General features: G+C 32.5%; 1 long non-coding RNA gene across 4 annotated transcripts in view; it reads left to right on the top strand.

Annotated features, from left to right (window-relative positions):
* Window positions 1–10471: 10471 nt before the first annotated feature.
* LOC104881429 (uncharacterized) overlaps window positions 10472–27003 on the top strand; it is a 64088-nt gene continuing 47556 nt past the window's right edge. The window contains exons 1-4 of one of the 4 annotated variants that reach the window (XR_009467674.1): window positions 10472–10877; window positions 10969–11064; window positions 11235–14137; window positions 14292–14339. This is a non-coding gene — a long non-coding RNA (uncharacterized LOC104881429). Of the gene's footprint in view, window positions 10878–10968; window positions 14138–14291; window positions 14340–14495; window positions 14730–27003 lie in introns of those variants that run through there. The other 3 variants (XR_009467675.1, XR_787477.3, XR_009467673.1) reach the window with 3 other exon arrangements.

Here is a 27003-nt window from a genome sequence, read left to right as displayed (position 1 = left end):
AAAAGTTGAACAGAGGATTATCGAGCAATCTCAATGCCATCCCCATCCAAAATCACAAATCTTTAAACTCAGAATAATATAGAACAACATACCCCACAACACATTTTCAACAAATGATACCACTTAAATAAGTCTAAATCGGATGAGATTGATTAGAAGGGCTAGTAACCAAGGTGCTACCACATAGCTATGGTTTGCTATCTTGCTTACTCTGAACACATTGGACCCTCATATTCATAGTTTTGTTCCCTATTTGATACACACTGTCCAAACTTTCATTCTCAATGTCAATGCATATTGAATATTTCTCTACTTTAATTTATTTTATTCATTCCTTACCAGATCCAAGCTAAGAGAACTACCAAAAACACTATGAGACATGTAAAACAAAAGGAAGTTTTAGCTATAAACGGGAAAAAACACAAAAGATTTAAGATCATAACATCATACATCCCACCATAAAGGACAACCTCTTCCCTTTATTCTTTCCAGTTTTTGAGTCTCGTCTTGGGTTCTCTCATGCATGACAAAACAAACATCTTCAACTACATGTACGTGTTTACCATGAGTATCGGTAGAGCTAGTTTTTTAGCCTTGAAGTCCGATAACCCCTACACAAAGATAAACGAACACACAACTTTAGAGACAAATGAATAAGATAAAAACCCAAGATATGTAGAAGTCTAATAGATAGCCCATATGCATCTTTTGATGATCCCAAAGAACATTATAGATAAAATTTATCTTACAAGTGCATTTAAAGAACAAATAATAGTGCAATCATTCCATTTTATCTCCATAATAATTTGGAAAAGAAGTTCTTGGTCTGCTATGGTGGGGAGGAAAAAAATAGAATAAAAAAACTAAATATTGGAAAGCACTCGTACTTGAAATAATTATAGTATCTCAAAATTTTTAAATGCAAACAAAAATTGCATAAGAAACAAAGTGATTTATCTTATTTCATTTTTAATTGCATGAAACGAAACCCAAATGCATGATTTGATTTTCATGTACCAACCAAAACCCACCTCACCCTTATCGCTCTCTCACTACAAAGAAAAAGAAAAGAAAAGAGAAGAAATTTGCTTACCACAGGCTACTCTGCCACCACATTTCGGTGCTTTTGCTGAGCTCATGTCCCCCAGAAAAAATATGGAAAAGAAACTGTTATTGCATGCTATGAAAGTAAAAAGATGCTCAAAGGTAAAATAAGAATAAAAATAATAAAAATAATAAAAATAGGAACATATATGTCCATACTCTAACAAAGTCAAGCCATTCCCACTTGGGCCATATTAGGAGTTTTTTTCCAAACAATAAAAACATACTAAACTAGCTAAGTCAATTACATTAAAAAAAAAAATCGAAAAAAAGAAAAACAGAAAGAAGAGAAGAGAAGAGAGGAGAGAGAAAAAAAACACATTTGCCCAGTTTTCATCAACAAGCCGATCTCGCTTCATCTGTGTAGTGATCGAGTTGAAATTTGGAGGAGAGGTTAGAAACTTGAGTAGCTACAATCTGAACAGTGAGATCATATTTTGAGCTTGGGAACTGGTGTTACTGCCCGTGAATAGTAACAATATTTTTTTGGGTATTATTTCTCCAATTTTTCTTTGTTTCTTTTGCCAAGAGAGATTATATAATCCAAGGCTATATGTGCTCTTGATGTATTTGGTAGCCTCTAGAGATTATTCTAAAGAAAACAGATGTAACCTATTATTGTTGATAGTGGAAGTTTGAACTAGAGTAGGTCCCGTGGTTTTTCCCTTCGCATTGGAGGGTTTTCCACATAAAAATTATGATGTCTGATTTATTTTTCATTGTATGAGTTTATTTATTTGTTGTTGCTAGTTGCTATTACCTATTTAATTTTACACAAAGAAATTGTAGAAAAATCCTAGTGTTTGTTGGAATATTGTGAATTCACCTTAACAAGTGGTATCAGAGCCAAGTTGATTAGTAGTGGGATCTCTTGTGTTAATTAAATGGAGGAGGCTAGCAGTGGAATGATTAAACTCACAACTTCCAATTAATTTGGAAGACTAGGATGGAGGATATTCTATATTGCAAAGAGTTGTTTGAGCCCATTAAATGTAGAGGTTATAAGTCAGTTATTACAACTGAGGATGAGTGGAAAAAAATTAAATGGGAAAACCATTAGACATATTAGGCAGTGGGTTGATTAGAGTGTCTTCCATCATGTAGCCAAGGAAGTTGATGCATATAGCCTTTGGCATAAATTAAAAAGTCTTTATGAGAGAAAGACTGCATAGAATAAAGCCTTTATGATAAGAAGGCTTGTCAATTTAAAGTACAAGGATGGTAATAGTATTGCAGAGCATCTCAGTAATTTTCAGGGATTGTTGAATGAGTTGTCTACCATGAAACTTAAGCTAGATGATGAGGTACAAGCTTTACTTTTGTTGAGTTCCTTACAAGACAGTTGGGAAACTTTGGTGGTATCCTTGAGTAATTCAACCCTAAATGGTGTGATAACTATCAACATGGTAAAAGACAACATGTTTACTGAAGAGGCAAGAAGAAAAGAGTTAGGTATTTCCTCTAATATAGAAGCACTTGTTATAGAAAGGTGGGGGAAAAGTAAAAGCAAAAATCCTTCCAGTGATTATAACCGTACAAGTCAAGAGGAAAATCAAAGTCTTGGAAAGAGATAAAGTGTTTTTACTGTGACAAGCCATGACACATTAAGAGAGAGTGCATAAAATTCAGAAGAGAATAGTTTAAAGGAAAATGTGAAGAATAGAAAGAGAATAAAGACATTACAGCAGTTGCATATGATGTTGATACGATCATTGTTTGTGATTATGCGTGTGTAAACCTTGCATGCTACGATTCCACTTGGGTGGTTGATACAGTAGCATCATTTCATATCACTGCACGTAAAGATTTCTTCTTTTTCTACACTAGTGGCAGTTTTGGTTAGGTTAGGATGGGATGGGAAATGAAGCAAAATGTGAAATTGTTGGCATAGGAGATGTAGAGCTAGAAACTAACATTGGGTGCAAATTGGTTCTGAAAGATGTCAGACATGTTCCTGAAATGCTCTTTAGTTTGATCTATGTTGGGAAGCTTGATGATGAGGGCTACCATACTCACCTTGGAGAGGGTAAGTGGAAGCTTACTAAGGGTTCTCTTGTTTTACCTAAGGGGAAGAAAAACAATACTCTCTATAAAATAAAAGTGAGATTAGTCAAGGGAGAAGTGAACATTGTTGAGAATGAAGCCTCTACTGAGCTATGACATAAGCGGCTTGCTCACATAAGTGAAAAGGGACTTCAGGTTCTTGTCAGAAAGAAGTTTCTACCAGTTAAAGGTACGTCACTATTACCTTGTACACATTGTCTGTCTAGAAAGCAAAGTAGGGTTGCATTTCGTAGATTTTCTTCATGTAGAAAACCAAATATTCTTGATTTAGTTCACACTGATGTTTGTACTATGCAAAGTAATACTCTTGGTGGTGCACTTTATTATGTGACTTTTATTGATGATCATTCAAGAAATGTGTGACATATGCTTTGAAATCCAAAGACCAGGTACTTGATATATTTAAAGGTTTTCATGTGAAGGTTGAGAGGCAAACTGACAAGCAGTTCAAATCTATCAGAGCAGGATGATGTAGAAGAAAATCCTACAGTTGAGAACGATGGCTTAGAATAGCAGCAAAAACAAGCTACTTAAAGTTGCCTACTAAAACATAGTTAAGAAAATCTATTAGAGAGCGTTAACCTTCTAGAAGGTATACTAATGATGAGTATTTGTTGCTTTCTAATGGGGGAGAGCCAGAAAGTTATCAAGAGGTTCTGTTGCATGATAAGAAAAAAGAGTGGTTGAGAGCTATGCATGAAGAGATAAAATCATTGCATAAGAACAACACTTATGAATTGATGGAGTTTCCTAAGGGTAAGAGAGCATTGAAGAATAAATGAGTACTAAAAAGGAAGCTTGAACCAAACAGATCACAGCCAAGGTACAAGACAAGATTGGTTGTGAAGGGTTTTAGTCAAAAGAAAGACATTGACTTTGAAGAGATTTTCTCACTCGGGGTTAAGATGTCTTCGATCTGAGTTGTGTTAGGCTTGGCTGCCAGTATGAATCTAAAGATTGAACGGCTTGATGTGAAGACTGTTTTCCTCCATGGTTACTTAGAGGAGGAAATATATATGTAGCAACCAGAAGGGTTTACAATCAGAGGCAAGGAACACTTAATGTGTCGACTAAAGAAGAGCTTATATGGTCTCAAGCAAGCACCGAGATAGTGGTACAAGAAGTTTGATTCCTTCATGGTTGAGCATGGGTATGATAGATCTGTTTCTAACTATTGTGTGTTTGTGAAGAAATTCTTTAATGGAGAATTTATTATTCTCTTGCTATATGTGGATGACATGTTGATTGTTAGTCGTGATACTAGTAAAATTAATAAACTGAAAAAGGAGTTGAGCAAGTCCTTTGAAATGAAGAACTTAGGGTCTACAAGTTAGATTCTTGGTATAAAGATTTCTCGAGATAGGACGAATAGAAAATTGTGGCTATCTCAAGAAAGCTATATTGAGAAGGTTTTAGACAAGTTCAACATCAGCAAGGCAAAACCAGTGAGTTCTCCACTTGGAAGTCATCTAAAGCTAAGGTCCAAACAAAGTCCTTCAAGTGACAAAGAAAAAAAATAAATGTGAAAGGCGCCCTATGCATCAGCCCTGGGTAGCTTAATGTATGACATGGTGTGCATGAGGCCTAATATTGCTCATGTTGTTGGAGTTGTCAACAAGTTCCTTTCTAATCCTAGCAAAGAACACTAGGTTGCAGTGAAATGGATTCTCAAGTATCTAAGGGGTACTTCTAAGACATGTTATGTTTTGGGACTGACAAACCTGTGCTTGTAGGATGCACAAATGCAGATATGGTTGGGGATATTGATTCCAGAAATTCTACTTTTGGTTATTTGATCACTTTTTTAGGGGGAGTAGTGTCATGACAATCAAGGTTGCAGAAATGTGTTGTTTTATCGACCACAGAGGCTGAGTATATTGCTATCATTGAAGCTAGCAAGGCGTTACTGTGGATGAAGAAGTTCCTACAAGAATTGGGTTTACAGCAAGAAAGGTATCTACTCTACTGTGATAGTCAGAGTGTTATTCATCTCAGCAATAATCCAACTTTTCACTCTAGATTCAAGCACATTGATGTGAGATATCATTGGATTCGCGATGCATTAGAGATGAAATTGTTTTGCCTTGAGAAAATCAATACTGATGAAAATGGATCAGATATGATGATAAAACCAATACCTACAGAGAAGCTATAATTCTGTCGAAAACAAGCGGACTTGGTAGAGCCCTTCACATAGTTGAGAGAGGAGATTTGTTGGGTTCCCTCGTATGTGAGGGAGTGGGCCCCATATGCTTGGGGCCCAAGTCAGTTACATTAAAAAAAAAAAAGATCGGAAAAAAAAAAAACACATCTTCCTAGATTTCATCAACAAGCCAATCCCGTTTCATCTGTGGTTTGATCGAGTTGAAATTTGGAAGAGAGGTTCAAACCTTGAGTAGCTACAATATGAACAGTGGAGATAAGATTTTAAGCTCGGGAACTAGTGTTACTGCCCGTGAACAGTAACGACATTTTTTTGGGTATTATTTCTCCAATTTTTCTTTGTTTCTTTTTCCAATAGAGATTATATAATCCAAGGCTATATGTGCTCATTGGGGGGTTTTCTACGTAAAAATGGTGGTGTCTGATTTATTTTTCGTTGCATGAGTTTATTTATTTATTGCTGCTAGTTGCTATTACCTATTTAATTTTACATAAAGAAATGGTAGAAAAATTCTGATGTTTGTTGGAATATTGTGAATTCACCCTAACATGTCCCCCCAAAAAAATATGGAAAATAAACTGTTATTGCATGCTATGAAAGCAAAAAAAATGTTCAAAGGTAAATTAAGAATAAGAATAAAAATAAGAAAAATAGGAACATATATGTCCATACTCTAACAAAGTCAAGCCATTCCCACTTGGGCCATATTAGGAGTTTTTTTCTAGACAATAAAAACAGACTAAACTAGCCAAGTATCCTCTTCTAACCGAGTGGTACTTGGTGATTGGTAAGCATATATCAAGGAATCAATCAACCCTGATACCAAGGCTCGAAAAACTTAATAATGATCTAGCAGCTAGCATATGTGGCTTCTGGAGATCATAGTAGAAGCCCAAAAGGGAGTCAGAATAACTTTAAACCATAATTCTTAGAACCCTCATTTGCAATTACTCACATTCCATATAATTTGTGATGTCAACACCACCTACTTCTATTCTCTGAAGAAGCTTTTAGTTCTAATAAAATTAAGGCCCATTTTACCCCTATTCTGAACATGAATTTGGTTAAAAATGTTAAACGATGATGAAATGGATATTTAGGTTCTCACACTTATGTCAACCATGCAATGGAGAAAATGAAAAAATTTCAGTTTGATTTTTAAGTTAGGCTAGGTGTTGGATCTCAACCATACTCCAAAAATCTCACAACAAGTTTCTAATATTTAATTTAGAATCCCCCACTTTTTAAAGATGAAGTTTATATTCATCACAAAATATTATATTTAACCACATCGTATAATGGTGGCAAATAGTTTTTAATAATATTTTGACATGAATTTTGTCTTGAATTATACCATATTATAAGTTTTTTTAGTAATATTTTGACATGAATTTTGTCTTGAATTATACCATATTATAAGTTAAGCCTAATTAATTCAATATTAATTTTATACAAATTTTTTTTTTAAAATGTCTCTTAAGCATGTCAGATCGCAAATATTTTTTTTTTTTCCAAAATTATAGTCAACATTTCCAAATCTTGATAGGAAATTTGATATCAAATTATGTTTAGGAACAATAAAAATAAAATAATTTTTAATTTTTAAATCATTATGTTAATTTTGATTTTTTTTTTTGGGAGAATTGTGTTTTGAGTCCAACTGGGCCCAAAAATTAACATTTGGTCCATATAACTTCTATAATTGATGGAAATGATATAAGGTGTTAAAAGACTAATACATCCTTCAAATTTCTATATATTACCTTTTAAGGATATAAAATAGTGATGGACTAAAATACCTAATGACCTTTCACATAAGCTTTTTTAGTCTTTATTGCACACTATTCATGCAACCATAATAATTCTATTTTAACAATTTGGATTTTTCATTGTTTTCAATTTTTTTTATATAAATGATTGAAAATCAGCATTATTTTCTATTTTAAATTATAAATAAAGAAAAATTATGTTCAAAACTATTTTAAAAAATACTTTCTAAAAAAATGGTAATATGATTTACATTTTTTATATTTTCTTTTTGAAAAAATATTTAATTAAAAAATGAAAACTATTTTTAAAAATAAAAATTAAAAACCTTGTTTAGTACTATTTTTTATGTGAAAATAATAAAAATAATTAAATTTCATTCATTGATTATCCATTTTTATTTTTTTTCATTAGTTATTTTAATAAAAAAAAAAAAATATAGTATGTTTACAATTAAACAAAGAAATTGATCGATTATGTGTTTTTTGTGGGACTACCTTTTACATAAAAAATAATTAAATAACTAAATTATATATATTTATTACTCTTTTTAATTTTATTTTCTTTATTTATTTTTTTGTCTAATAGAAAATTTAAATATATCCATAATTAACAAAGTAATAAATTAATTGTGCACATTTTAATCTATTAAAATAAATTATTTTCTAATTTAAATAAATAAAATGAAATAAGTAAATAAATTTGGGGTTATTTCTATTTTTTAACATATCTTATATCAATATTTTTTATGGTTAAATAATTTTTTTATTTTTTTCTTTAATTCCAAAAATAAAAAGAAATAAATAAATAAATTTGGTATTTTCTAGCTGATCTTATATTCATATTTCTTATGGTTAAATAAATTTTTTATTCTTTTTTCTTTATTTCCAAAAATAAAGGGAAATAAATAAATAAACTTGGCTTAAATAATAGTTTTTAAGTAATTTCTTTGTCTTATTTTTAATTACATTTTGCATTGAAAATAAAATAAAATAATCTTTTATTTGTTTTAATTATTTTAAATGTCAAACTATTAGGAACATAGTTTACACACTCATGTGAATATAATTTATACATATATATAAAATTTATATCATTATACAAGGTTATTATACTAATTGTACAAGGGTGTACAAAACTGTACATTTTGAACAACTTTTTTTTTTTCTTATCATCTAAGGATTATACGTTCTCTTACCACAAATTCTTTTATTTCATGTACTTTATTTAACTCGCATATAACAATTCAAATACTTACCTTAATAATGATGTTTAGAGAAAAATTTTGTTTTTACATTTTATATCATTTTTTAAATGAAACCATTGGAAACATGGTTCACACATCATATGTGGCACATAATGTATGCATATGGATGAAATTTGCACAATTGTACAAGGGTGTTATACTAACTGTACAAGGTAAATATTCAATTGGATAAGACAAATGTTTTAACTTCACAAGGCTATTCTTTGTGAAATATTTTAATCAATTTTGGACATATATTTTTTTTTTTTGTCTTGTCATCTAAGGATTGCACTCTTAAGGTACACATTCCTCTATTACACACTCATCTTATGCACTTTATTTAACTCGCACATGATAATTCGAATACTTATCCCACTAATGATGTTTGAAAGAAAATTTTGTTTTTCCATCTTCCTCTATTTTTTGAAACAAACCAATGAAAACATGGTTAACCTACCTATGGTTACACATTGAGTAGCCGGTATATGGAATTTGAGTCACTGTACAAGGTATTTACACTAACTGTACAAGGGTGTACAAGACTATTATTTGTGAAGGATTTTAAGTGATTTTGAAAAACTTGTTTGTTTATTTCCTCTAACTGAGGATAAATGACATTCCTTACACACATTGATTAAATATACATTCATCTCATACACTTTATCTAACTTGTATATGGTTATTTGAATAGGTACCTCACTTATGATGATTGTAAAACAAAATTATACAACAATTTTTCTTCTTTTTTAAAACCAAACCAATGCAAACATGGTTAACCGATCTATTGTCAGATATTCATGAGATGATCTATGAAATTTGAGTTATTGTACAAGGGTATTACATTAACTGTACAAGACAAATTTACTAATTATACAAGGGTGTACAAGACTACTTTTTGTTAAAGATTTCAAGTGATTTTAAAAAACTTTCCCATGTTTTTCCACTCAAAGATTTTTCCCCCACTCAAATTCTCTCACTCAAGAATTGTTTCGAATTTTATTTTTAAATTTCATCATCAAAATTTTGTAATTGCATATTTTGTTTTTGTAGTTTTAGCAATGTTCTTTCTTTCCACTATTTTTTTTTTATGAAATTTTATCCAAATGAATCTATATTTAAAATTATAATCATATTTATCAAATTTTTTACTAAGATTATCTTTAATTCTTTTAATATATTTATACTCATTTATTTAAAAAATGAAAAACTATTTTTTTTTTTTTTGTAAACATGTTCTATTACCTTTCAAGTAAAAAAGTAGATAAGTTTGAAAGTCAATAAAAAAAATTTAAATACCACTTTCAATAATTTTTAGATAAAATTTTATATAATATATTTTATTTGAAATTTAATTTCTAAAGTTTAACTAAAAAAATTGTATTGACAATTTTCTTGTTGTGAGTCAAAATACTTTGCATTAGTTTATCTAGATAAGAAAAATTATTAATATAATATTAGAACTTCATATCTTAGTTACTTTTTTTCAATAAATTTATCTTTTTTAAAATTTTAAAATAAAAACATTAAAAATTAAAAAGCTAAAAGGATATGTATATAAAATAAAGTGAAGTGATAGTCAATTTTTAAAATATGGTTAATGTAGAAAATATAAAAAATAATTAAAATAAGAGAAAAATATAAATAAAAGGTAATATAAATTTAAAATAAAAAATGAAAATTAAACTAAAAGATAAATACAAAAAGATAAAAAATATTTGGATGAAAAATCCCAAAATTTTTTTCATTGCTTTTAATAAGAGCAAAAAGATTCAATATCTTTAAAAATGAAAAATAAAAAAATATTATTACTTTTTATTTAACATAAAATAGAAATATATATTGGAAGAAAAAGAAAAAAAAAAGTTAGAAATGAGTAATACTTAATAAAGAATAGAAAAGGGAAAAAAAACATAAAAAAATTGAAATTCACACTCATTTGTAGGCATATAAGGATTAAGGGTATTTTAGAAATTAATAAAAGATAATATCTTTCATTTTAATTTTTATACTTTATTTGGGTTTTAAACTTAAATATGCATGATATATGAACCAAATATTAATTTTTGAGCCGGTCAAAACACAATTCTCCCTTTTTTTTTTTTTTTTTCACATTATTGAAATAATTTCTGTTTCCCACCGTCCCCCCCTTCCCAACTTTGGTTTCCCTCTCTCCTCTCATAATTGAAGAGTCGCAAACCTCACCGGTGTGGCGGGAATTGAAATATTCCTATTGCCGGAAACGGTGACCGGTCGGAGATTAAAACCCTAGATCAACCAGAAGCTCACTGAAGAACCCTACAGATGCGAAAACAAGTTAGAGAAGACAATTTGTTATTTTTTGTATGTTAATTTGTTCAATTTCCTTTAATAATCAGCCTCTGCCATTGATTTTCGGTTTGAAATTTACGTTTTCTAGGTTTAGATGTTCTTCCTTAGCTTGATTGAGCACACACTCCGATTGTCGCCTCATCTTCTGGACTTCCTCTCAGTGAAGCCATCAAAGGAGAGCTTGAAAGTCTCTTCTTAGACAAGGTCGGGAGATTGGGCATTATCTTTGCGTTTTTTATTTGTTATCGTGATTTCAAAGCATTTAAGGGATTGAGAAGAATGTGTTTTGATGAAGGTCGTTGCGAATTTGGGGCTGTGTAGCTTTGTTAATGATATCAGGTCTATAGATGGTGGTTTTTTCTTCCCTGGGGATAGTGCTTCAACCTATACGGTATACTTAAATCTAAAATTTGGTTTTCATACTTTATCGATCTCGGATTGTGTCATGCCTACATATTCTGCTGTCGAAAAAGATGATAGGCTGGACCAATTTTTATGGAATGTCCAACTCTTCTAATGTTTATGCTCATATAATAATTGAAAATCATGGTATCTTGGCAGGTGGAGTTTAGATTGGTTATGTTTGGGTTGTTTGTCGAGGATATTATCACTGCAAAACTTAAAAGAATCGGACGCCAATGGCTTAAGAAGTATGTATTAAGGCCTCTTATTTGTATTATGAATTAATCAAAATATATTTGCATCTGTTATTCTATTGTTCTTATGTTAATCTTGGGGAATAGTGTTATCTATTTCATCACACTTGCTTAAAATGTATGTATTTATGCACATATTTTGACTTGTTAGGTTTTGGAAATTTTTATTTCCTCTTTGGTGGGTCTTAAGTTAAACATAAACTTTTGGTTGCTTTATGGGATGATAAATTATTAAAACTGGTGCTTAAGCAACACATGACTTCAATGAGACAGTTCCTCGGTTATGATGAATTGAGAATTAGATGGGTTGATTTGGGAGTAATGCATTCATCTTATAAATTATGATGACAATGCATTTAAATGAAAAGAAAATGTTCTAGGATAATGTAAAGATATGTATTTAAATGATTTTAATCATTAATACTTGATCCAAATGAGTTTATTAAGTGTGGTTTCTGCTGAGTTGCCCAATGCTCTCTTTAGACCTGTTCCTGCATATGATGTTATCTGTCCATATGATGGAAAAATAAAATAAAATAAAATAAAACACCCCCTTCTGCACTTCTAGTGAATATTTCATTATTCATAGTTATGGTGAGTAGCTCTCTTGTATCCATTTTTCTTTTGTCGATGCTTTCTCCTTTAGTAATTTGGTCATTTGGTGAGCTTTTGTTCCTCAAAATATGTGGATTCTCACATAACGTGGCCTTTTTTTTTTTTTTTTGCATGTGTATATAGATACTTGTAATGAAACAACTACTAATTGAATTGTTCTAATAATGAAAGTAGCTACATGTCCCTTGAATATGCTTTGGAAGTCTCTTTTTATGACTTTGTTGTGAGTATTACCTTGACACTTGCCTGTTTTTGTCAGAATCCAGGGTCTTTTTTGTTAGTCACATTGTATATTGCCTCTCTTTTTTTATCTCCTGTAGCTAAAGATGTCCAATTTCACAAGGTTGTGCAGCACAAAGAGCATGCTGACTGTGAATGAAAGCTTTCCAGGGCCGGTCATTCGGATTCATAGAGGCGATAAGGTGTATGTGATTGTGCAGAATGAAGGTGATTACGGTGTCACTAAGAAAGAGGAAACTGTTAGGCATGGAGTGAAGCAAACAAGGAATCCATGGTCAGAAGGTCTTTGTTTGTTTTTAACATATTTTAATTATTTTTACTCTTTTTTTTTTGTTATTTGATGAGAATTGTTTTAAAAAATAATTATACAATAAAGAATGATTAAAATAAAATATTATCCATAAAATTTACTTCTAAAACATATTTGAAAACACAAAAGAAATTGAGAAAATTCTACCCCCAAAAAGAAGAAAAAAAAGAACAAAAGGGCTCAACAAAGAGAAGCTTAACCATCACCCTTGTCCTCAAGTAATGAAATATGGAAAAGACAAACTGCCCTACCCTTAAAGAATCCTAAACAAGAGAACAAGAAATTTCGGAGGAAAAAAAAATTATGCTTATCTTTGACCTCTTCATCCCTTCCAAATTGTTACCCTCCATGTCCATTTTCTTTTAGCATGACAAAGTCTTGACACCAAATATGACATCCCCCATGAAGTACAATGCAATTAAGCTTGTTTCAAAGGTTTTTAAAAGGAAGATTGCCATCAGAGATTGGAAACGTTTTCATCACTTTGAAGAAGGTGTGTTCTTGCATGGATTATTGGTAACCAATATATAGAATTCTGAAATTCATGTTAAAGAAGAAATATGTAATTACTTGAGGGTTTCTACATGATCCCTTTCTATTTACTCTATTTGAAGTTACATGGAAACATAAATGAGAAAACATTGGATGGGCCTAAACAGTTTAGCTCATTTGCAAAATGCACTACTATTGAAGAGAAACTGTTGGCTCTAAAGCCAAAGAATTTGGATTTTGTTCAAGCTGCTGGACTTCCTCTTACAATTGAGACAGCCTATGATGGTCTCGAAAGGACTGGATTTACTGTTGGTAAATCGATTCTTGTTTTGGGTGGTGTTGGTGGAGTTGGAAGCCTTGTTATCTAGGCATTTGAATTTCAGTTCCTAATTATTTATTTTCCATTTTAAATGTTATCCATTCATGGCCTACAATGGAAAAAAAACTTTTGTACTTAAAATATGAAACTCCTGTTGCAGTTAGATGGGGTTCCTCTATTTATTAGTTATTAAAAATTGAGATAGGGGCTCTCAGTAGAGCAAACAGAACAAAATTTGTGCTACTGTTGCCCCCTAAATAATTAGGATAAGGCAAATGAATACGATATAGAACAATAATTCCATTTTTCCTCCTTTTTTATGGCTTGAGCCATGCAAAACAAGTGTTTGGTGCCTCAAGAGTCGCACTGCTACTTCAAGTACAAGAAAACTAGAGCTAATGAAGAGCTTGGGAACTGGTTTGATGATTGACTACACTAAGGAGAAGTTTGAAGATTGGCAGAGAAATTCGATGTAGTTTACTATGCAGTTGGTAAATTCTTGTATTTATTGCTCATTTTGAAGAGTCACTTATTGCACTATTATCCTTTATTTGAAATGCCCTTTATCCCACTTTAGCTTATTGAAATTTAATTCCTCTGCTCCATATCTGTTTGGGTCTTGTTTGATAGAGTGAATTGCCGGTGGATGAACACATAACTTTTTCCTTTCTACATTAGTAAGGCAGTGTGGTAAGGCAGTGAAAATAGTGAAAGAAGGAGACAGTGTGGTGGCCTTAATTGGTGCCGTCACACCTCCTGGTACCACTTGAATCAGCAAAACTTTGAGTCTCAATTCTCATTGTCTTCATATCCTCTGTTTTTCTAGAGAAGGGTGAGAATTCAGACTTGGGGATTAACTTTTTTTTTTTTTTTTGTTGACTTGTTTCTTGTAATTGAAGAGAAAATGACTACGGCTTTGCATGTGACCTATTATGGTGCTTTAAGTTTATCTTAAACTGAAAATTGATTCACTTTAATCACTCTAGGTATGGAAAAAGCCAAATGATGACCATGAGCATGGAGATGCATATCAGGTAATTATTACTTGTGTTGTTTGAATCCATGTTTCTATTTAACTCTCGTCAGCTTGATTTTATTTTTGGCTGATACTGGAATTTTTCAGAGTATTTTCCTTGGTGAGAGAGGACTTGTTTTTATAATTATTTTGTTGAATTTTTGAACATATGAAGTTGATAGCATCTCAACTTTTCCCGGAAAATCCTGAAGCTGGGAAGCTAATTGCTGCCACCATCACATTTTTTATAGCATCTACATCAAGTATTATGCTCATAAGTCTTTTTTGTGCTGGTGCCTATGCTCTGCCTCTCATGTTTCTTTTCAATAATAAAACAAACCTGCATATGAATGGTGTTGGCTCAGTGACGAATGTCAAAATCTGGAACTCCCTATCATTCATTATATAATGCTTCCTGACTCCGCAAAGAACGGGCCCTATATTTGAATCTATCTCATTCTATTTTGAGATGATACTGAAGATCAATACCATGTCATGTACGCAAGTCTTTTTTCTATCTCCTTCGTAACCTTGCGTACTATATTTAAACTTTTGCTAAAAGTTACAAAGCCCAAAGTCTTCAATATCCATGCCAACACCATTGTTACTTGCTCAACCACATGAAGGTTACTGATCAAGTCTGAAAAGGGACTGCATCGTTTTATCTTTCGATCATCCATTTTTTCTTGATTAATTGATTCAGCTCATGACTGGAATTTTTGTGTCTATGCATGTTTTTAGGTAATATCTTGAGGATCAGTAGCGAAAAAAATTTGGTTGGTTATGCCTAGTCCTTAAAAATGTTATACAGCCTACATACATTCTTTGTTAGAATTTGAAAAGGATCAATATTTCTTTACTGCTAATGGACAAGGCAGCTCTCCTCGGAAGCGTATCGATCATGTCAATGATCTAATAATAATATATGTTTAACAACTGTTTGTGAGTTCTAATTTTTGTGGAACGGGTTGGTATGTGTTTTAAATTTATTTTATTTTATTTTTTTTAGGTGTTGCATTTTACACATTTATTTGTTTAATTGTTTTAAAAAAAATTGTTTCATTTATTTTATGAAATGAAAATACATCTGACATTGTTTTATAATGTTCATTTTATTCCAATTATAAACACAAATCAATTGAGATATTTGAAGAATTGAAATCTAGTTTCAATCATCCACAATTTGAGAATTGGATAATCAATTGTTAAAATTATCAATGTTTTTTTTTTTTTGTTGAAAAGCAATAAGTTGCCACAAATTTTATTTTATGGGAAAATTATTTATGTTGTTATAAGATTAAATTTTATGATTGAAAATAATTGCACATGGGCTTATAGCAACAAACTTGTCACAAATAATTTTTTATGAAAAAAACCTTTTACCACAAAATACTATTTTTTAATCACAAATTAATGTGATAAAACCCTATATTTGTTGTAGTGTAAAAATAATTGCTGTGCACAAAATGACGGAATAAGCATACGTATGTTTGTCCAAACACTGTAAGATGGAACTTAATAATGTTCCAACAAAATATATTAACATTTGTCATAAGCTAGGATTGGATTGTTCATTCTTGTCCATTAGTAATCCACATTGCATAGAATAGCAGTAGCACAAAATGGAAACACCTGAAAAAAGAGCATCATAAATAGAAGTTTTATAGAGGAATCTTTAAACAGAGACATACATTTTTTAGATAACAAGAACTAAATTTCAACCTAGCTAGTTTTCAAGTATGAGAAAAAGAATAAAAAGGAAAAACAGGAAATAGAGGTAAAAAATCTATCTGCTTGTCAACAATTTTGAAATTTATTTTACCTGAAAAGCACACTAGAAAATGAGAGCACCTTAATGGCTAAGAAAGTTCAAATACCATAACTGATCTAGATTTACAACCTAGATACTTCATTCCTATATCACATAGATTCATATCTATACGAGGATCTAAGAAAAATGATTGCGTAAAAAATGGCAATGTCAAGGCAAATAATAATAATGCTTCTAATGGTATTCTATAAGTAGTTAATTATGACGAAGTACATAGTATATACCAATGTTTTCAGAATCGGATTGGTCATTGAATCGAAAAAGTTACCGGTTCACGGTTCACTGGTCTGATTGGTGGTCGAACCAGTGACATCATAAAAAGATAATTTATAAATTATTAAAATTTAAAATAATTATAAAAATAAAATAATAATTTATATATTATTTAAAAATTAAAATTTTATTTGAAAATCATTAAATTAGTCAATGGTTGTCTCTTTGATGGACGCCTCATCATCGATCTTCTCTATAAGTCACCGCACTCGACCACTACTTTGGATTCTCATTTCTTCTTCCAGTGTGGAGAGTGGGAGGGTGGCTTTGCAAGAAGGGTGGGATCTTGCCGGTGAGAGACGGCAAGGAGGGGGGGCCTTTCCAATAGGGTCGCGAGGGGTGGGGGTTCTGTTGGTGAGGGACGACAAGGGGTGCTTTTCTAGTTGTGGGGAACGATGAGAGGGGGCTTTTCCAATGTGGGGTGGGGGTCCTACAGGCGGGGGATGACAAGTCGGCGACAGTGGGAAAAAAAAAAAAGAAAAAAAGATTGAACCAGATGGTTCGGGGGGAACCATCCGGTTTATTTAGTTCGTCGGTCGAATCATTGGTTTAATTGGCCTAATTCTGATCTGAACACTTTTCAACTTAAATGACCGGACCGGATCGAAACCGTGACCGACCGGCTGGTTCAGTCTTGTTTTTAAAACCATGGTACATACCATCCTCACCCACAATGGCATTTCCTAAATCACCAGTATGACGATTCTCATCTTCAAGAGCACCATGCACTTTTCCACTAGGATTGAAATAAGGTCTCATAAATAATAATCAAATACTTAAGCTAGAAAGAATTATGCAGAAAATCTAGGAGAGTAAGTCTGACCTAATGACAAAGGATGTAAAAAATGAAGTAACCAATAATAATTAGACAATACCAGTTGACATGCGAGCATTTGTCGTGTCCCGAAGGGCATGCACATGGAAGCCATGAAGTCCAAGCTTAAGACAAGAAAGACTCCCAGTCACTATAGTTGTCCTATGTCACTCTATCATCCAAAGGTGAATTTTTTGCTGCAACTTTGTCTGTCAAGATATTTGATTGAAGATAATTCTTAAAGAGCTTTGTTTCAAGCAACCAGAACCCACTCCAATTTATTTTGATAGTAGCTCAACAATTAAACTCCAAGAATCTTGTTCTACATGGAAGAATCAAGCACATAGATGTGAAATATCACTTTTTATGGGGCCTCACTAACGATGGAATGATTGATCTCATCTACACTACAAAAGTGAAGACCAAGTTGCTGATATGTGTACCAAGTCCCTCAAATCACTCATATTTCAGAAGCTAAGGAAGTTGCTTGTTGTTTGCACATTGGATAATCCAATTTATGTGAGGGTGTTTCGAAGCTTACTTTTATTAAACTGACTATTATGACACAAAACATTAGTTTAAGGGAGGGACTGTTGAACAAAAATTAAAAGAGTCAAAGTTACTTGTCAAGTGAGTCCTTTGTGGTATGTTTCATTTGCCCTAGCCTCTAAGAAATGGTTAATGAGGAGCTAGCCCTTAGTCTCTCCACGTAAGTAGTGGTAGTGGGGTGTTATTTTCTAATGTGTAGCAGGTTGTTTCCTTATTTCTAGCCTAAGAGTCATTTGTAACTTTGCCCATATAGGCTTCATGTGAATAAGAAAGTTTTCATACATTCCATGAAAATTCTAAGTCCAAATTTGGATAATTGAATATTTATAATGAAATCTAAGTCATTGAAGGAGGCTACCAACAAGTTGGACCAAGGTACAAGGGTAAGGTGTCAAAATGTGGTATGGAAATCTCATTGCTCTATTAAAGGTATTTCATCACTATTTTGCCCGATTTATTGTGGATATTTCACTGCCATGTCAGCATTTATTTTCTGCAAATTTTAAGGCCCTTGGAGTCTATGCCGTCCATACCCAACCCATGGTTTGCTTGTGATGATGGCTTGGGGCATTGTCTATTAAATGCACCATACTTTTTTCTTAAAATTTTGATGTAGGATTGCTCCTCTTAAACCAATAAAAAATTCAGTGAAGCTCACCCACAAGGCTATAGGTCAAACCTTAGCGCTCAAGCATGGGATGAGATTCGACTAAAAGAAAGGCCTTTTTTTTTTGTTAGATTTGCACATTTAACTGTATATATAATATTATTAATTACAAATACGTTAATTTTAATTATTTTTTTATATAATAGTTAAATATATGATAGATATGAATTTATACTGTGAGTGATAAGGCACTACTTCATGTTGATAGTAAATTTTTTAATGATTTATCAATTAATATGGAGTTAAGAACTCTTTCTAACTGAGTTTTTGGTAATTAATATTTACAGAATAAATTTCTTCATTTGAAATTTTGGTTTTAATATTTCTATTTAAATCTACTGGGAAATTTGTTTTGTAAATATTTCTTGAGCAGTCTTGAGTACACTTGGGAAGTTTTCTCACTAGAGAATGTTTGAGAATTGCATCAGTCCAGTATATATTTTGTAAGGAAAATCTATAAAGTTTTAAAATAGAGAGAAGTATAAAAAAAATTCAAAAATACCTCTGAACAATGACAATTGTTTTTTCTCTTTTCTTTTTGTTCACAAAATAGATAATAGGAAATTCATTTACAATTTTCCCTTTTATTATTAAGCCTCTTCGGCCAATAATAAACCTGTGACACAAATTTTACTAACCCAAGTTTCTAAAAATTCACCATAAAGGGGGCCTTTTTATTAGACATTACCTATTTGTATTAGCCATTAACTGCATTTGGAAAGGAAAAGGAATTGTTAAAATTTGAATTCTGTTGTTAATCAGTCCTTGGTCTCCAAATAGTTTAGTTGTTTGTGATTTTATTGCCTTCGAGAGATCAGTTGGAGGGGTTCTTGGAGGGGGTTGAAATTGAACCACTCTACTTTAGATGCAATATATGAAGAAGTTTGTAATTGCTGGTAGATTTATAAATACTTCTTGTTTTGACTTGGAAGTGGGATATTTCTTTTGTTGGTAGATTTATAGAGGTTTTGATTCGAGGTTAATGTAAACGACAATATTTAATGATATAGTAGTTCAGATTCTCCAGCTTTAATGGACATGCCCTATCAAACTTAAAGCTATGGTAGAAGCTCTCATTAGTACAAACAAGTTATATGAAAGTTTACTGGTTTTCTGTGCCATTCCTGTCTCAGATTTTTGTTATAAATCTTATCATTCCTTAAGAACTATTCTTTAGTTCCATCATTTTCATTATGCTCAACTATTTACTTAAGTCATTGTCTTCTCTGTACACTTGTTTTTCTTACCTCATTAGTCATTGGACATATTAGCATCTTCTAATCTTTAAAATCTTTTATTAGTATAGGCTGTAAGCATTTTCCCCTCTATCTCTCTAGTGACTTATCATTCTAGAATTCACACTTCTCTATCGTTGCATCATGGGGCATATCAATTTATTATGACTTATGAATTGGCCAATCATGGTGGCATTATCTTTGTTGCAAAGTAGGTGTGCAATACTTTCATTATTCTACAAAGGAATGAAATTCACAAAACTTAAGTGATATTTATCACCATTTGGAGATGTTATGCATTTAGGTGACAAGCATGTCTGTGTACAGAATTTCCATGCTAAGCCTAAAATATATCCTCTTGTTTCTCCTATTCTTGACTTGGACTCATCATTAAAACTCAGAACCCTAAAAAGTAAACTACAAAATTCAATATTTTACCCAATGAACAAAGTTAGATGATTTATAAGAGTGATCTTCACATCCTTTACGGTCATTTACATGTGATGATAAAAGAGAGGTGCATAGTTTGTCTATTAGAAGTGGTCTAATAGAAAGAAGACCTTCTCACTAAATTTGAACATCTGTGGAAGCTAAGGAAATTGTTGATTATGCCTACAAATTCAATATATGGCTCAAACTTTGCTTGTTTGCTTTATAGGATCTCTTTTATGTTGTGTGGATTTCAAAATCCACTGCATTAGATAAAAAGAAAAAAAAAAAGATTGAATGATTGAAATCCTCATCAATTTTAAAGTTTGTCTAAAAAATCCCACCACTTGGGTGGCTAGCAACTGCTTGCATTTGCATGAGAATGATGGGGAACTAGTTTATTTCTCTATGAAATATCACATAGTTACACATATAGAGATAAAAGTGAAGTGTACCTTAATTAGCTACATGCGTTCTCATAAGACAATTGAAGTTAAATAACAAGTAATAGTATATATCACACATATGGCATAGGCATATATACAAAATCGAACATAAATTCAAATACATGCTCATATATATACACCAACAATAGAAATCGAATCAATCCAAAAAATATAAAATATATGCGAAAGAAACAAAGGATGAAAGTAGATACGTTATTAGTATATAAGCAAGCACTCCCTCAAAAGAAATTGTTAGTTTAACAAGGTAATAAATGAAAGGTTTACATCATATATATACAAGGCATCATGGGGAACAAAGAATGAATTAGAAGAAATGAAACAAATTCTAAGTGATGAGGCATGCATAAAAGATTCTGACTAAATTATGATATACATTCAGCACAACACAACAACATATAAGAGTCTTCTAAATACATCTAAAACAAATATTAAACATGCTCATTTCATCATGATAAAAATTAGGTATGGCCTTTAATAAGTATAAATTGATTTCCAAAAGGACAAATCAATTATTCCCAAACAATTAATGCCAAAAAATTACACAAGTTAATCAATACACAGTGACTTTGGCTAAAATCCAAAACATAACTCATCACAAGATAAAACATTAGAAAAATCTAGAAGTTGAATTTTTACATAAAATAAAAAAATAAAAAATTGAGGAATAACTGTAAGGAGTATAGTTTCTAGCCCAATTGGAAAAATTCACATATCATATGTCAAATAGTACTAGCACTAAAAAAAATCAGATTGATTCAAAACAAGGTCAGTGCATAGGGCATGCAAAAATGAATTTTTTTTAGCCTACCTAGGGTTGCCCAAAATTCATACACAATATTGAAAATGTCTATTTCAAAGGAAAAATGATACTGATATATTTAAAATCAATTTAACATTCAGAATGCCCAAAACAAAGCTTGTGTACAAAGTACCTAAAGACAAAATTATATCTAATGCCAGGAAAATCCAAATTAAGTAATGCAGGTATCTAAAATTAAATTCAGAGTGTACTATTAGGAAAAAATATAATCATAAATTAAACATGTCATCTTCTAATTTAAATTCATAGATCAATCTCGAGGGTACAAAATAAAGCATTGAAATAAGCTATTACTTGAAAAACTAAGATTTCAAAACTCGAAAATGAACATGTAGGGAGTTACGACTTCCCAATTTAATTTGAATGAAAATTTTCATGATTAAAGAACTCCATAAGAAGCCATGTCCAAATTTCATTCCCATGAAAGGTCACAAATTCATTTTGAAAACAAATTTGAAATGCATACCAATTCAAAAAAAGGGTAACTTTGAAGTTTTTGAAATCTCATTTTGAACCTATAGAAGAAAGAGGATATTAATAATGAGAATGATCATTTTTGAAATTCTTGAAAACAATTTTTACAAATACACGACCAAAAAAGGGAATCAAAATAAATAAGAACACCTATTCAAGCTAAATATGTGCATTAGTGAGTGTGAAATGTGAAGATCAACATGCAGCTGTACCTACCTTTGTTAGTAACCTAAACATGCATCAAAGATCAATTTAAAGACCCTAAACATGTTACCAAATCACCAAGGAATCAATGACAACAAAAAGTTCACAATTATTATCAAATTTATTCATAAGCGGGTTACTTCACAAGAAAATCAGCAAGTGATTAGAATAGAAGACTCTACAAAATAAATTTGAAAAAAATATCCAGAAGTTGAATTTTATCATGAAAATTTTCAGAGAATATTTACTATATGTCTAGTTTATCATCCAAGTGTCCAAATTAATTAATTAAATCCTATTTAGTACCAGATTTCATACGAAGCATAATAGGTCCAGAACAGAGTAATTTTCCATAGCATGTGAGAATTATTTTTTTAATTAACTTAGAGATATCCTAAAATCCTATAAAAATTCACACAACTCATTAATATGTCTACTTTATATGAAAAATAATCACAGGATAAGATTACATGCATAAAATATTTAAAATTAAAATTAAATTAACATCTCGCAGCTCTAGAAGAGTACCTGTGTAGTAAGCGCAAGAAGAAAAAAATTATTTCTCTCATTTCAATATTTTATTTGTCAAAAATTGAATTTAAAAAGTCTAGATTAAGTGAAAAATGTCCAAAGAACTTAAAGAGGTTGTGGACCTGCATTTTTCACGTGCATCCCCACTTGATCGACGAGACTCGCTTTTATTGGTGAAAAATTTTGTTTTTGGAAAAGGTTGGAGTCACAACTTATTTTATTTTATTTTAAAGAGAAAATAAAATAAGAAATAAAACCCTAAAAAATGACCCCCTATATAGTTTTGGAAAAACCAGTCTTGAAAAACTTGAGTCTAGGTCCGATGATCAGGTTACCTATTGGGAAGGTACCTCTAGGAGGTAACACCCCTCTAAACCCTAAAAAGGTCTCTAATGACTAAGTTAAGAGAAATGAGACAATTAATTGATTAATTGAGGGTACCTAGGTAGACTAAGGTGACTTCAAAAATAGTGTGTCAAACAAAATCAAATCACAATAAAGGAGAGTTAGGATGCGTACCTGGACTACCTCTCAAGCACCATCATAAGACATCAAAATTAGTACAGAAATATAGTACACAACATGCATTTTATCCAAGATGGCCAAACGATCCAACGTATATCAAAGCAATCAAGCAAGACAACAAACAAAGGCATAGTACACAAAAAAATGGATATTCGTGAAATTTGGAAAATAGGGTAATGGAGAGCGTACCTGGACAGTGAGCTGAGCACTAAAATGGGAAACAAGGTTAGCTCAATAATAAATATAAAACAAATTCAAGCATATTGTCAAGAGGAATCAAAATCAATCAAATATCAAATAATCTCCTCATTTGAATCAATATCAGAGAAGATATCAAGAATGTTGGACCCCCCACCAAGGTCCAAATTGCTTTTGTACGAATTGATTCAATTAGTCCCATCATTTGGAACCATGAAATTTATTCATGCTTGTTAAAAACCCAAAAAATTGTGAAAATTATAAATAAATAAAAATGCATGCCAGAAGGAAATTTGGAGTAAAAGTTTATTGAAAATGAGGATTTTTATCACCTAGAAGAAATCTAAAGATGATTTTCAAAGCTGGAATTATTAAGTTAAAAAAAGGATTTGAAAAATCAATTCAAAACAGTGCATTCCCAATATATAGCAAAGAGAGGAGGAGGTGTGCACCAATGTGGCCAAAGGAGCGGAGCTGGGAGATTTTGGATAGAAGAAACCAATTCACTGTAAAAGTGTCCAGCTGTCAAATGCTTCAATTTAAGGGTGTTTAGCTGTCAAATGCTTTGATTTAAAAGGCAATCTGATTTGCAAGCTCAACTGGATTCTCCCCGACAGTTGTCAGACGTTGAATGCTTCATAATTCCCAATTTTCTGCACTGACATGTTTTCTGCATTCCATATTAAATTCTCATTGTAAAAGTTTCATCACTTCTCCTTCTCAAGTTTAACATTTTCTTCCTTAGCAAAACCAGCAGACTCACCATGTGTGATTGGTTCATTATCAGGCCTTCGGTCACAGATATCATCCAAATTATCCTTCTTTAGTTCACTAATATTTGAACTTCCCTGCCCAGAGTTCACAAGACTTCCATCTTCACTTCTATAAACTCAGATTTAATTGACATGCTAACATCACCAATCTCTGTCTCTTCTTCTTCAGTGAGCTGAACCCCAGGCAGACCCTTCATAGAAATCCCCCCTTCACTGTTTTCTTTGGTGGAGAGGGGTCCATGAGACTTCTCTAGCAGATTCTGACCCAATTTTTTTTGAGGTTCTACTTGTTCATCATTTGAAAATTCCAATACTGTTACTGCATTCTTATGTGCATTTACAAGCTGCTCAAATGCTGTCCCGGATATCAAGAGCTCCTCATAGCTTCCTGATTGAGTTATCTGTCCAGCTTCCATAACCAGAATTTTATCGACTTCAGAGAGAAACCCCACTTGATGAGTCAGTAGAATGACGGTTTTATGAGCAAGAGCAACCATGACGCATTTATTGAAAAGAATTGCAACGGTATGTGCATCTACTGCACTAAAAAGGTCATCCAGGAAGTAGATATCGACATCATTATAGACAGCTCGCGCAAGTTGAATTCTCTACTTATGTCCTCCACTCATATTAAGCCCTCTCTGACCAATTTCTATTTCATCACCATGGTCAAAACTGTTTATATCCTTATCTAAGGCACAGGCTTTTAGGGTTTTCTCATATTTGGTTGTGTCCATTGGTTTTCCATAGAGAATATTGTCACGAATTGTCCTACTTTGGATCCAAGAAGTTTGAGAAGCATAGGCAATGGAACCAAATACATCAACAATTCCTGAAAATTTTGGTATCTCTCCAAATATAGCATGCAAGAGTGATGATTTCCCCGCCCCAACTGGTCCGCAAAACGCTATTTTATGCCCCCATTGTACTGTCAAATTTACTTCTCTGAGGGTCAGGATGGCTGATCTGGTTCCTAACTGAACTTACTTGCATTTATTTTGACACTATGACCTGAATTTGGCCATGTAATTTGCCTTATTTCCTCACTTTTGAGCTCATCATATATGCAACAACATGGCGACTGAAAGATATGCTTGTAATGAACATTGGTAGCGATTTGCTTATGAAATAATGGTCATCAATGGGATTGAGCTGAATGCATGTCACATAGTCATTGGGTCTGAAAACATTAAGACATTCATCCTGCTCCTTAATGCATTCTGAAATTGACTCTGAATCTTCAGAGCTATGGCACCTGTTGCGAGCTGGGTCATTGAACGAGCTGATTGTGGGAGGGCATCTAATTTCAAAAGATGCTATTGAACCTGAAGCTGGGCTTATGGGGTTTTTGCTGCATGCTGTACAACATTCTGCAGAATTGGACATACCTAAGACGACCAGGATGCTCTATGCTTCAACACAAACTACATCTTTCCAGGTCTTTGTAAAACAATCTTCATCACCACTGATAATGAATCCAGAAGCAAGTGAATTAACAAAAGTAAACAAAAAGGAAGGGTGGCCCACCAAACACAGGGTTTAAATGTTTCAGAACTAGTGGTAATAAACTGATGCAAATCAACCATAACGACATTGTTTCCATAAGCATATTAATCAAACCTGAGTTCTCCATATGAACCTGTTTCTACATGTAACTTTCAACCATCTCCTTTTCCACAACACTAGTTATCTTGGCTTCATTTTTGGCATCCAAGTAATGGGACACTTTCTCCATTTCTTCATTTAAACGTTCAGATAGTTGAGAGTCTCCTATGAGTTTAGATACTTAGTCAAATAATTTAGCAGACAATCTTCAATTGGCCCTCACTGAGAAACCCAGAAAGTCTCTCTGACAAAAGCATGAAAGTTTCCGTCAACTTCGTCACTAATTTAGACTCATCCCATACTGTTGCTATTCACATTGTGTCTTCTTTAACGACAGAGATTTTAGATTCTTCTAGGGCTCCTGGAACAATGTTTGACTGCTGTACGCTCTTAGCAACAGCTTCCATCTGGTCAGATAAGACATCGGTAGACCATTCAAATTCTTTCGAATTTAATCCCAACATGCTCAACTCAGCACCAATAGAAATGTTAGACTGCTGGCCTGCAGAAAAACTTCCATTTATTGCACTTGCAGCAGCTTTTATAAGCTGAGATATTGCATTAGCAGACTGCTTGATCTATAGGTGCAGCATGATCATGCAATAGAGCTGTAATGCCAAGGGCTGACGGTGCACTATGATATCCTGAGATAGGCACAGGTGATCCTTGCAAGGAGTTATTGCTTGAAACTGGATTAGATATAGGAGTCTGAGGCATCCGCTGGGATATGATCTTAGATTGAACAGGCCGTTGAAGTGCAATCTGCAGTTCTTTGGGATCGACATTCCTTCTAATCAAATTTGCATCTACAGATGGTTTAGCCGATGTCATATGTTGTTTCTCTCGTCTTGTTGACGCGTCTGGAGTACTGATGTTTTTTTAGATGACGTCCCAAGGGCGGATGCACCAATTCCGCTGCATTTGGATTCAAACTTATAAACTCAGCTTACTGAACTCAGCTTCATACCATGATAACTAGTTTTGGCAAGTCTCATTGAAATGGAAACAGCCAGTCTCCTCTTTCCCATTTTTTTTTTTCATCTCCTCAACGCATAAGCTATCTATAACAGCTTTCTTACTCATGGGGCCTTCACAGGATTAATAGAATCATGGGCCTCTTCTTGGAACGATAATTCTTGCCTCCACATAATATGAGCAGACCACACTGTTTGTGGATTATCTTTCCACTTATTTTACCTTGGGTTGGGTGCGCATGTCTTTCATGTGAACAGCGTAGACACCTATGCACCTCAAAAGTTGTACTAATTGCAGGCTGCATCCACGGAAA

This window comes from Vitis vinifera, chromosome 14, assembly GCF_030704535.1.
Source record: "Vitis vinifera cultivar Pinot Noir 40024 chromosome 14, ASM3070453v1".
In the NCBI taxonomy this organism is placed as follows: domain Eukaryota; kingdom Viridiplantae; phylum Streptophyta; class Magnoliopsida; order Vitales; family Vitaceae; genus Vitis; species Vitis vinifera.
Note: the sequence above shows the minus strand (reverse complement) of the source record. Positions and strands in the feature narration are given on the sequence as shown.